At 34.6% G+C, this 12,928-nt stretch overlaps 1 long non-coding RNA gene across 1 annotated transcript; it reads left to right on the top strand.

Annotated features, from left to right (window-relative positions):
* The first annotated feature begins 6,532 nt into the window (after positions 1 to 6,532).
* Positions 6,533 to 11,579, top strand: LOC148692709 (uncharacterized). The gene is made up of 2 exons (XR_015953026.1): positions 6,533 to 6,808; positions 11,321 to 11,579. It is a non-coding gene; the product is annotated as an uncharacterized LOC148692709 (long non-coding RNA).
* Positions 11,580 to 12,928: the final 1,349 nt, after the last annotated feature.

Raw genomic sequence — 12,928 nt, 5'->3', positions numbered from 1 at the left:
TTGGCAAACTAAAAATTTTCCCTCGTACGAGAGGACGTGGCCATTTACACGATGGATGGTGGCATGCGGCGGTATTGGATATCCGTGAGTTTCCATCGTTGTGAAGTGTGATGCGTGTGTGTTTCCACTTCCAAATTTTTTAAGGAGGAAAGTTAATTGCTTTTGAATACTAAGGGGAAAAAGGGAAAAAAAAGTTGGCTACTTTTCTTCTTGTGTAGATCGATCGATGGTGAATTTAAATATTTTGATGCGAGTTAAATGTTAATCATTAGCTTTTGAAAATTTGTATATGAAGTTAGGAACTATATGGTTTAGTCTTTTAGAAGGTAAATCAACATAAATATAAACTGGCGAACAATATTTGGCTACTAAAAAAATGAGTAGAAACTCGTTTCAAAATTTCTTAAAATTGTTCGTTGTCAATTTATAGAATTTTGTATTTATAATCAGAACCATCTATATTATAAATCACCCTATAAAGGTCGCATTTGCAAAAAATAATTAAGACTAATGTCGTTTAGTCAACAAACTGTTTAAAAACAAATAAACAGAATTGGTAAAAGTATTACAAACCGTCTATATATTTGCTACAATAGATTGACTAAATGACCTTAGTTTTAATTTATTTTTTGTAGGGATGATATTTACAATGTGATTCATAGTATGAACGATTATGATCATAAACACAAAGCTCTATGATTAAAACACTAAGAGTTTTGAGTAGGAATTCCTACTTATTTTTTAATAGCCAAGTATTGTTCTAAACTAGCAGCGCATGGAGAGATCTAAGATCTTTTAAGCACATTACTCAATATTTTTGTTTCTAAGATAGGGCATATTTTAAGGTTACTTTGTCCGGCTCTGTGGTTGTGCGATGAAAGTAGTGTAGTTTTCTCGACACGACCCTGACATGTGGTGTGTTTTGTGTTCAATGGAGGATCTCATTAAGACCTTAACCTTGTGGAGTCCCAAAGTAAAAGATCCAAATGAGGGCAACGCCCAAAATTTTTTGTTTTTTCATTAAGGCATTTAATCAGGTATTTGGTGGGTATGTCGTTATCTTCCTAGTTCTATCAAGAACTTACAAGACCTGATGCTGAACATCATCTGCCAAGTCTTATCCCAAAACTTGTTGAGCATCACTTGTCAAGGACCGCCAAATTCTGCCTAAGAGACATTTCACTGAACGATTTATGGGCATTCTCAAGTCTCATACCAGATGGCCCCAGAGCCCTCCGGCAACATCAATTTCCCAACTTCTGCAAGTCTTGGAACCTACAAAACCCCTTGATCTGCCACGGCTTATGCATACATTTGCTCAATTTTTGTTGGCTAGTGTGAAAGTACGCCTGATCACTAGACTTTACATGTGAATAAATTATTTCTATGAAGTTTTAACGAAAAGTTTGCGGTACTGTTTACTTTAACGAAAAATTACATTTTTACACTAAAAAGTCAAACTTGATACTATTCATTTTACCCTTTATTTTGTCCTTATCGTTAAAACTCAAAGTTTTGAAACATTTTTCATTAGTTTTCCTTTATTTCTAATGGTATTGCTTAATGAGTAATGCCGATTAAATTTATTGACTAAATTTGCTGATTAAATGATATGTCACTAGTAAAAAATAAGCACGTTAAGTAATAATCAAATCATCAACTTCCATATCATTTAGTTTACAAAATTTAGTTAACAAATTTAATCGCTTTAGCATTATCCTAATTAGTGTCCATCTAACCCAGTGTAAGTAACTTAACTTTCACAGCGAATACATCTCAATTAGTAACTTTTTCTTCCCGACAGAGATGCATCATTTTAAATAGGATGGTCATGTATGAATTCCATTAATCTGTTGAATGAAGACGCTTTCACTCTTCCACAACCAAAATTAATACAACATTTTAAAGTGTGGGGTTCTAATTTTATTGCTTTCACCAATTCAAGTAGGGAGTAGGACTCTCTCTTTTTTTGTTTTTTTTTTTTTTGTTTTTTCTAAATTCCTTCATTTTTGGTCTTCTTCTATTTGAACGGTCATAATTAAACCATGTTAATATTTTATGTTGATTTTTATAATAAAAGAGAAAGAAAAAGAGGAAAATGATTGATAAGGGGACTGGAGGGAAGAACAATCTAACTCCATTTCGGTCAATTGATGCCACCTCAGTTATGATAATTGATAAACCATAGCACTCTGTAGGAATTTATTAGAACGTATATTCACTTTAATCTCCTTATTCACCTGCCTGCATTGATACTAAATATATATAGACGGTTTAAATTTAGATCTATTTTACCCTGAAGTTAACTACTAGCCTACTAGGCTCAATACCAAAGGTAGGTAATGGCTCATTGAGCCTCTAATTGTGAGTTTTATCTCAAAAAGCATCGGTACATTTAGAAGTGAACTATAAAATTGAAAGAATTATTTCATAAAGAGATAACAGAAGATTTTCAATGCAGTTTTAGTTTTAGGCTTGAAGAAGCAAGAGGGCTGATTGGCTCGAGTCCAGCAAGTACTAACCAAGGCCCAACAATTCCAGTTCAGCTAGTCTGGCCTGGCCTAAAATGGTGGGTTGGGTTCCTTTCTGAAAGACCTTGGAGGTTAGAGTGAGCATACTTTGTATCAATGCTGGGTCAGTTGCTTGAGCATATGATCGACCCCCAAACCCAATTCTTGATCAAATGTAGCACCAAAATTCCCAACAACTGGTTTGCCCCTCTCCATTTCTTGGAGTTGTGCTAATGTCAGTCCCGTCTATCTTCACCAGGAATGTTATTCTAGTTGTTGATTTTTGTGGCACAAACATAGGGCCACAATCAGTAGTGAATGTGTTTGCGTCCTGAACAACTGCGGCTAGCATAATCATTTTTCTTGTGATTTTATCAACATTTGTGTATCTCATCCAAGTGTGTGTCTCATATGAGTTTGCAGACATATATATATATATAGTGGTGGATTCATGAATTTTTCTACGAGAGGTCAATGTATAAACATTTTTTGAACGACAAAAGAGACCTTACAAGATACAATTTTCCATCATGAGTTTTTATCTTAAGAAATTATCACATCAACGATAGCAACAAAACAATCTTGCATGATGATAATAGAAGTTTCTCATTAATTCAGCTGTAAAACTTGAAATGGTGGAAATTTGCTCCAAAAAGTTGAGATTTAGAGAACTTAAGGGAATGTTAATCATCAATTAACGTATTTAAAAACTTAATAAAAAATGCAGATATGTCAATACAGTGTCTTGAGAGTTAAGAGGTTATGATATATAACAACCACATGTAAGAATATGAATATGAGATTAGATATTTTGGCATCGGCTGTTTGAGTCCAATTAGGAAAGCCTTATTAGAAGATGTAGGTTAATTCTAGTTGATAAAGAATTTTGTTGAAGCATTGGGACTGAGATATGATAGGAAACATAAGTTGTTTTCTATATGGATTCTAATAGGGAGTCTTCATTAAATTATGAGAAGGTTATATGTATCTGTATATATTGTGATCTCTACTCTCACAGAATTACGCTCTTTTGGAACTAAGCACTATTCTTAATTTGAGCATAAGGTATTCTGACAGGGAGGAGAAGAGTTACTGCGCATTTTTTGATTCAAGCATTCATGGTTCGTCGAGTGAAAACTCTTCAGGTTAGTATATTGCAGCATTCATCTGGGTTGAGGTTTTGTGCTTTGCTCGGTTGTGATTCTTGTAACTGAATCTTGGTTGGGGTGTTAAGGTTTACACCACAAACCCAGGAGACTAACCAATCAGATAAAGAAAAAAGAATGCTGCAACATTGCACAATGCACAACAACTTGCTCAAGGAAGCAGCAACGTGCAGCACAAACAAGCCCATGCGCCATTGATCCGCCAGTGTGTATATAGGCTCAATCGGCAATGGATTTCGACTTTTCAACCATTGAATATTTAAGTCATTATTCATAGATTATTTTTAAAAAAGTTCTTCAAAATCGAAAATCATTTAACCACTTAATTAGAAGGTAGTCATTTTAGTGTTTATTGAAAAAACTATGTTCACCTATTTTTACATTCCACCAAGTTGACTTAACGATTTTGATGATTGTTTTAGGATGTTCTACGAATTAAGAGAGGAATATTCAATGGTTGGATCGTCAAAATCCATTGTAGATTTGGCCCCACAAGGTGTCCCTCAATGTAATGGGATATATAAAAACCAAGGAAAATACTATTGTACCAGTCCATGCATAATTTTGTTTTTGAACAAATGATATTATCCACACTAAGGGGGTGGGGGAGTGGCTAAACCTCACAATGGATTAGCAATAATGTAGTTCAAATTCGCCTTTGGTGAGACTCGAATTTAAGACCTCTCACTTACAAATGAAAAGTTGTACCACTAGATCGTGGTACAAAGTGGCCTCTTCCATGCATAATTGAAAGAAAATATCATAAAAGAAAAATCAAGGTCATTAAAGTAGTGCGGGCGAGTTAGCTCTTGGAGGAAGGTGGAAGAAATTGTTGAAACGAAAGCTTTAAAGGAAAGTAGTTTACTTGCTTAGTGTTTGCGCTAAGGGATGACCATTTCAACATTATATAGATATTTAATAGATTAAAATTTTTGCTCTTTTTTTTTTTTTCTCTCACTCACATGTTATCAAAACATGTCTCTAATCTAAACAACATATTAATAGAACTCTCTTTGTGAACAAAAAAACAATGAAATACAATTATAACCTTTAATACATAACTGAAAAAAATATTAAAAAAAATGTAGCTTTTAAAGTAATTTCATACAAACAAATTTTTGCTTTTTTTTCTTTTTCTTTTCTAAACCTCACAACCATGTCAGTCAATCACTACCTCCAAATTCTCTCTCTCTCTCTCTCTCTCTCTCTCTCTCTCTCTCTCTCTCTCTCTCTCTCTCTCTCTCCTTAACTGCCAACCCCTTTTGTTTGATGTCCACCCACCAGTTAAAAACTAATAATTCCTCCCATCAAAAAATTTAAAAAAAAAAATTTGAAAAAAAAAAATCATTTCTCCCCACTCCCACGAGAAAAACTTGTGTGGGGCTTGGCATGTCACTGGACTTTGCTAAGTGGCACTACAATCCACTCAAAAATCACCACGTGACAAGTCTTAAATATAATTTTTTTCTCATTCTTTTATATTTAAAATTCTCATAATTATTTTTTTCACTAATGAATATGCATCAATTTAATGGCTTATATTTTGTTCGTCCCCCCCCCCCCACCCCCCCTTCTTTTCCCAAATATTCCCTCCAGTTTATGTTGCAGGGCATGCATGCCTTCTTTAACTTCCCAAACAATCTCATTGTGTAATATTATTTGATTTATCTCTTTGAATATGCTCTTTACGAAGAGTGAACCCTTTCCTCATAGCATAAGCATTGCGTACTTGAAAGGCTTCAATGTCAAAATTCACCACCATTCTAATTTTTACATCTTAAAACTCCATTGTCTCAATAGCAACCTACCAATTAAAAAAAAAAAAAAAAGGACTACCACATTAATAAAATACTCATAGTAAAGAATGGAAAAAACTATTGTACAAATATGTGGGTAATTCGTATCAACATATTAACCATAACATTGATTAACATTTGAGCCCAAATATTAGATTAACATGTTAACGAAAACAAATAAAAAATTAGGCTAACCCTAATACACCTATATATATGGGTTATTCATGTCAAGTTCACATGATCAAATCAAGTATTGTATAAATAACGAAAAAACTTAAAGATTATTGATTGATTTCCATAACAAAAGTTGGAGAAAGTGATTTTGTTTAGGGTACATAATTTTTTCTGAAGAACAGTGAGAGAAAAAAGTTGGAGAGACAAAGAAGTGGGAGAGAGAAGAAAGTGAAAGAGTCCTGCAACATAAATTGGAGGGAATATTTGGGATGGATAATCGTATCTTGCCATCAATTGTCCCTTTTTAAAAAAAAAAAAAAAAGAAAACAAAAAAAATATCCATTAGATTGATGTATATTAATTAGTGAGAAATATAATTATGAGAATCCTAAATATAAAAGAATGGGAAAAAAAATTACATTTAAGACTTGTTACATGGCGATTTTTTAGTGGCTTGTAGTGCCACTTAGCAAAGTCCAGTGGTAAGCTAAGCCTCACACAAGTTTTTCTCCACTCCCACACTCTCTGTCCTTCTCTCATCCATATATATATATATATATATATATATATATATATATATATATATTGTGGTATCCCGTCCCCAAAATTATTATTTTATTTTATTCTTGACGTATTTCGAAGATTTGATTGGAACTAGTTCTTTATTTCTCCAAATTTAAGAAAACGAAGTGAGGGGTACTTTAGTCATTTCTAATTTTCTCGACCTTTTCGGTCAACTTTTGAATTGGTTAGGTAGAGTTCGATTCCATGAGCGCGTAGACGCAAACAGATCTTATTTCCGAGTCTGAACGGAGAAGTTAAGAGTCGTTTGAAGTTGGTGGCATTTTGGTTATATTACCAAAATGCTATAAATTGGGGGGATTTCAGAAAATGGGAGGGGGAAACTGCACAAAACCGTTTTAGGGGGAAATTTGACCCATAAAACCACCAAACTTGACCCGCTTGTATCTTTTTCATCCGAGCTCCGTTTTGGATGATCTTGGTGTCCCTGGAAAGCTCTTGACGAGCTCTACATCTCTGTGATTTTATATTTTTCCCATTTCTTTTTCCATCCGTGCAGTTCGAGGTCGCAAAGTCCACGACCTTACCGGCGGATTTATCATCTTTCCGGTGATTCCGGCAACGATTTCCTTCGAGCGAGGTATGAAACTTCATCCACTCTTCATAATCTTCAAGTGGGTATGCTTAGTTTGTGCTTTCGTATTCAATTTAGAGTTGGGTGTTTAGAACACCTAGAAATCCGGTTTTCTCCGGTGAAATTGGACTGTTTCCGGTTAGAATTTATCGCCGGCCTAGTTGTGAAAAGTGTTTCCCTTGTTGAGCTCTAGCTACCATGTAAATTTGAGCTCCTCTAGTTAAGGTTGAAATTCGGGGTTTGTAAACCCTCCATCTTGGCTTCCACCGCGTGTGGCAGTGCGTGGGATCGTTCCCGAGTGTTGTCTAGGTTTTAAATACCTTCTAGTGACCATGTGAACCTATGTCTAGCTTGGTTTCCAAAGATTCAATTGTTGGGTGTGTAGATCAAATTTCTTGATCAAGGGTTTGGTTCAAAGGTCAATTTCTTGTTAATTTTGAGTCATGTTAGTTTTGGATGTTGTGTACATGACTTCTGGACTACCGGGAAGTATTTTGGGATGTGTGATATGAATTGGAAGTGGGTTGTTACGTAAGTTGCAGAAAATTGATTTCTTTGCAAAGAAAACTCAAGTTTCGAGTAGCCTTCTTTGGCTCTTAATTTCTAGGCCTTCATGTGCTCCTTTGGAGAAAATTTTTAGGGTGTTGAAAGTATATATGCTCATGATCGTAACCCAATTGGTTTCACTCAATTTCGTTGAGTTTTGGTTGATCAAAACCTTCTTTAAGTTTGGGTCGCGGGCTGCCAAACAGCAGCAGAAAATTGGGTTTCCAGTTTCAAGACTCCGTTTTTCCTTTTGGCATAACTTCCAATTTAGAGCTCCGTTTTCTACAAACTTTGCATGCTTTTAAAGTACAGAACACAAGCTTCAAAACCCATATAATATCACATGATTTGGTTTAGTTTGGAATGTCCCAAGGGGAGCCTAAACTTGGTCTAATAGTGCTGTTTTCTGCAGATTTTGTGGAGAAGTAGAGTACCTTTTTTTGCCACATCTATTTTCTTTTCCAGTTTCCTTTCTAATCTTCTTTACTACTAATTGAGTGATATTATTTGAGTGGTAGATTCCATAATCAGTGTACTTTCTTTAGATAATATTAATTTTGTTCCTTTGAAGAGCCTAATCGGAACACAAAAGTACAATCAAGAGTATAAATACAAGTAGCACACATTACTAACCAAACTAAGCTATTAAAATGTGATTTCTTTTATAATTGGCCTTCGATCTATTTTTATTAAATGTGGTTTGATTATGGATGGGTAATATTGTGGAAAAGTGATTCGAATTGCATATTGAAATGTGAATTATATATATACATACGCCATAGACCTATGTTAATTAAATGTGAATTCTATTGGAGTGTTATTTTATTTGTGGCCAGTGATCTATTTTCAGTAAGTATGATTTGACTTGTGGATTGGAAATATGGTTTGTATTGTATGATTGGATTGAGGTGATGAAATGCGAGAGCTAGTAGTGGACCTTTAATCCATTGTTATGGGGTTTGTTGCTTCGAAACATGTTTCAACCCTCGTGTCATTATTCATTCTCGTTTCATTGAGTCTTTGTACCTTGAGTAACTTGATCCATGTCTTGTTTTATCGATTGGTGTTACACATTCTACTCTGCGATTTCGTTGGGTGATGGTCCGAAATCGTATCCTGGTTTGGATTCCGTTGAGTGATGGTCCGGAATCCTTCCTACTCCACTCCGCGATTCCGTTGAGTGACGGTCCGGAATCGAATCTTGGTTTGGGTTCCGTTGAGTGGTCCGGAACCCAATGTTGTTGGATTCCGTTGAGTGGTCCGGAATCCTTGCTCTTGTTCATTCCGTAAGGTGATTTAGAATCCTAAATTCGAGTAGATGGGAATTACCCACAATAGATATTGTGAAAATAAATTAGAATTACCATGTTATTATTCTTAACCCAAATTGGGAATTATGTAGAGTTCTTTAATTAAATTCGTGAAATGATATGTTATCTCATTGATTGATTAACGTAATTAAATGTTAATATTGTACTTCGTGATTCCTTGATATGTTACAAGCTATGTATTGAAATATAATGTTGGAAGTATAGTGATTAGTATGATGAAGTGAAATGTGATGTAACTTGGGTATTGGAAATGGTTATGACACATGATGTAATGCATATTGAATTGCTTGGGAGATGTGAGGCTAGTAAATGACCGATGACCCATTGTGATGTGGATTTTACTCAAATATTGCTTTGTTTCGTTGATGAATTGAGTAACTTGAATCATGTCTTGTTCCTTCGAGCCGTTGTTATGTTTCTTGGACTTCCGTTCAATTCGGTTGGGTGGATTGGAATTGAGTTCTGTTTGGATTCCGTTGAGTGATGGTCCGGAATCCCCTTTGGAGCCTTGGTCCGTTGTGCGGTCCAAAATCCCCTTTTCCAAAGATGTAGTCTTCAACTGAATTGTGTTGCTCTAGCCTTGCGTTTCGACTTGTTGTATGTGTTATTGATGATGTGATGGTTGACATTATTGATTGATGTGATTGTGGAATGACGTTGGATATGAGTGGAGTTATCATGAGTATTTTAGTTGATTAATGTTTCTAGAGATTAATATGTTCTTTGTTAATTCTTAAATATGTTACTCGCTATGAAACGCGAATTTATGTGGGAAACGTGAGGAAATTATGTGAGGGTTGAAGTGGGATATGTTAATCGTCATGTGGGATTGTTATGTTGGATACCATGGTTATTGTTATGACTAGACTTGTTGATAAATGTGGCTAGAGAATGGTATTATACATCGTTGATTCTTTGAAATGATATATGTTGTGAATTGCGGTATCATGTTGTGACATAATGGCCTATATATTGTTGGAGGGGAAATCATGATTTTCAGATGGGTTGTTATGTAACCCTAAGTCTAGTATTTTCATGCTTGTCAAGTTCTATTGACTGATTGAGAAATGTTATACCTTTCGACTTAATCGGACTGTGTTATATGTCAATTATTGTGCATGACGAACTACGAATGGCTTGATCCCTGTCTAGAGTACGTAGGCAGTCTAACAGGAAGGTTAGATGCAGCCATAAAGCATACGAAAATAACTATGTGATTCGATTACTGAGTTGTGCTTGGCCATATCCCGGAGGTGGGATATGATAGATACGGATTTTTGTTGACGCCACGTGTCAATTCTGGACGTATGTCGGGATTGGGGCGTGACATATATATATATATATATATATATATGTATTAATTTTATATATTTACACACTCATAATGTGTGTGCTTCATCTTGTATAGATACCTACATATATATATATATATATATATATGCATGTATGGTAGAACTCAAGCTCTAATTAGTTAGTAAATTAATATGGTTGTAACCGTTTTTTTATTTTTTATTTTATTTTTATAATTCCAAAATCTAACCTATCATCCAGACCTATATACATACATACATACATACATATATATATATATATATATATATATTTAAATATATTTACACAGTCATAATGTGTGTGCTTCATCTTGTATAGATACATACATATATGCATGTATGGTAGAACTCAAACTCTAATTAGTTAGTAAATTAATATGGTCGTAACCCATTTATTTTTTTTATAATTCCAAAATCTAACCTATCATCCAACCCTATATATATATATATATTTTTTTTTTTTATTTTAATTTTTTATATTTACACAGTCATAATGTGGGTGCTTCATCTTGTATAGATACATACATATATATATATATATATATATATGCATGTATGGTAGAACTCAAGCTCTAATTAGTTAGTCAACTAATATAATCGTAACCGTTTATTTTTTATAATTCCAAAATCTAACCTATCATCCAACCCTACGATCCAAACTATTTACCTTTTAATTGTTGTTGCAAGATCATTCCTGCGAAATTCAATCAAATAAAAAGTTGTTTAGTCACTTTGCTATGATTATATATATATATATATGTATGTTTGTATGTGTGCGTGTATATAAATATTAACACAATATCTCCATAAATAATGAATTATTCATGATCATAATGGAATAGCGAATTAGTTTTGTTTTTTTTTTTTCATGAATGAAACTGAAATGAGGACCTACAAATTGAACGATTCAACTCTTATAATTACATGTCATTTTGTACTATGGTATACTTATATTCTTTTCACTTGTAACCGAGAGATCTTAGGTTTGATTGGTGAATTCGAATTACATTATTATGTATAAAAAAATGTTAAACAAAACCCTTAAATTGTTGAGTTATTCAAATCGAACTGTTTGTATTAATTTATTATACTAATTTACTAACAGCTAAGTGCTTGAGCGTGCTTCCCTCCCCCTCCTCAAAAACAAAAGGGATCCTGCCGCATTTAGTAAAAACGAGATGGGTTATAACTCATATATCATTCCTAAATCACATCTTCGAAATTTAGGTTTTTAATTAGACCCATATATAATTTACGGATACGTGGGTGATGTATGAATGATAATCTCTTACGTTTTTGCTGTAGTGCAGAGTGATTACCTTGATGAAACTCCTTCAGTTAGGACTTGGGAGTCGGGACATCCTATGGTAACAGAGAGTGGGTCGCCAACTTTTTGTTGTATCTCGTTTAATAGTCTACGAAATGGAATTTAGTTCTTCCACGTGTATAAACATTTGTTCATCTAAATGTCAAACTCTATGAACTTGAGAGAAATGATGTACAAGGTAGCGACATGGCAGCTCAATTACACCATGCATATATAAACTCAACAGCTTGATTATGGATTAACACGTCAACTGTAGTACAGCTAACCGCAGGGCGGCTCGAAGTTTAGTCATCGGTCCAATTACACTTGGTTTGATCATGATCATATTGTCCTACTGGAGAAATTTCCTTCCAAAAAGTGGCAAGTTTTTCAAAGAAACAGTACATGCATTACTCGTATGATGAGCACAGTTTTTGGCTTATCTTAGATCATAGAATTGGCTTTATGTTCAAATTCATGATTCCCGATTCACGATTCAACGTGGTCCAAGAGGCTGTTTTTTGTCAACTACTGTGAATACAACGTTGCTCAATCCTTTTGTTCTCGTAGACTAGCTAGAGAGCTTCAGAAGATAAGTGTTGAAAACTGGAGATGGGGAATGTGGATGCAAATTTATTTCTCCTTGTTTTTGGACAAAATTGTACCTATAAAACAAATAACACATTAGTTCAAGGCCAAGAATCTCATGCGTCCACGATGAATTTCGCCGGGGGGGGGGGGGGGGGTGTGCTTTGGCCGAAGGACCTCCGATGCCAAAATTTGAATTTAGAGAGAAAAAGTGTTTAGAGAATTTTGAGTATTTAGCAAGAGTGTAGACCTAGGTTTTTAGAGAAAATGGGGTAGTATATATAGGGCATGGGGGGAGAAGGTGGCCGGCCCTTTGTGGTGTTTTTGAGTGTATTTTGTAGTTAATTGGTAGTTTAATTAGCCATTAATAGATTAATTAGGTAATAAATCTATTAATTGGCTAATTTACATAATTTAAAAGGAATATTTTGGGGGTTACCTTGTGGAGAAGATAGATGAAATAGGTTTTGAATAAATACCTATTTTGGGAACTTTTGACTTGATTATGGGATGATTGTCTACTGCTCGCGTGTGGGAATTCCAGTGCTACTCAAGGGTAATTTTGTCATTTCTGCCCAAAAATCCACGTGTCGTCTCTTGATTATTTTTGGCTCCATAGGGAAATCTTGGGATTTCTCCGCATATTGTCAAAAAGTCTCTCATGACATATTACGAACTTGGATATTTTATATCAGATGGTTCTGTTGAGTAATGAGCATGTCACGCCCCAATCCAGACCTACGTCCAGAATCGACACGTGACGTCACCAAGTACCCGTATATCTAGCATACCCTGTCTTCGAAATATGGACAAAGCACAATTCAAGATTCGAATTGCGTAGTAATTTTCGTATACTTTATGGCTGCATCTAACCTTCTCGTTAAACTGTCTACGTACCTCAAATAAGGATCAAGTCATTCGTAGTTCACTATTTGTTAAACTTTGAACTCTTCGTAAAACACTTTCTAGCATAAAATACAGAGTATCACACTGCACATCAACCATAAGCCAAACAAAGAGTTAT

Source organism: Pyrus communis, chromosome 11 (genome assembly GCF_041283825.1).
Source record: "Pyrus communis isolate YQ-2024b chromosome 11, ASM4128382v1, whole genome shotgun sequence".
Lineage (NCBI taxonomy): Eukaryota > Viridiplantae > Streptophyta > Magnoliopsida > Rosales > Rosaceae > Pyrus > Pyrus communis.
The sequence above is the reverse complement of the archived record's forward strand: the minus strand, read 5'-3'. Positions and strand labels throughout refer to the sequence as shown.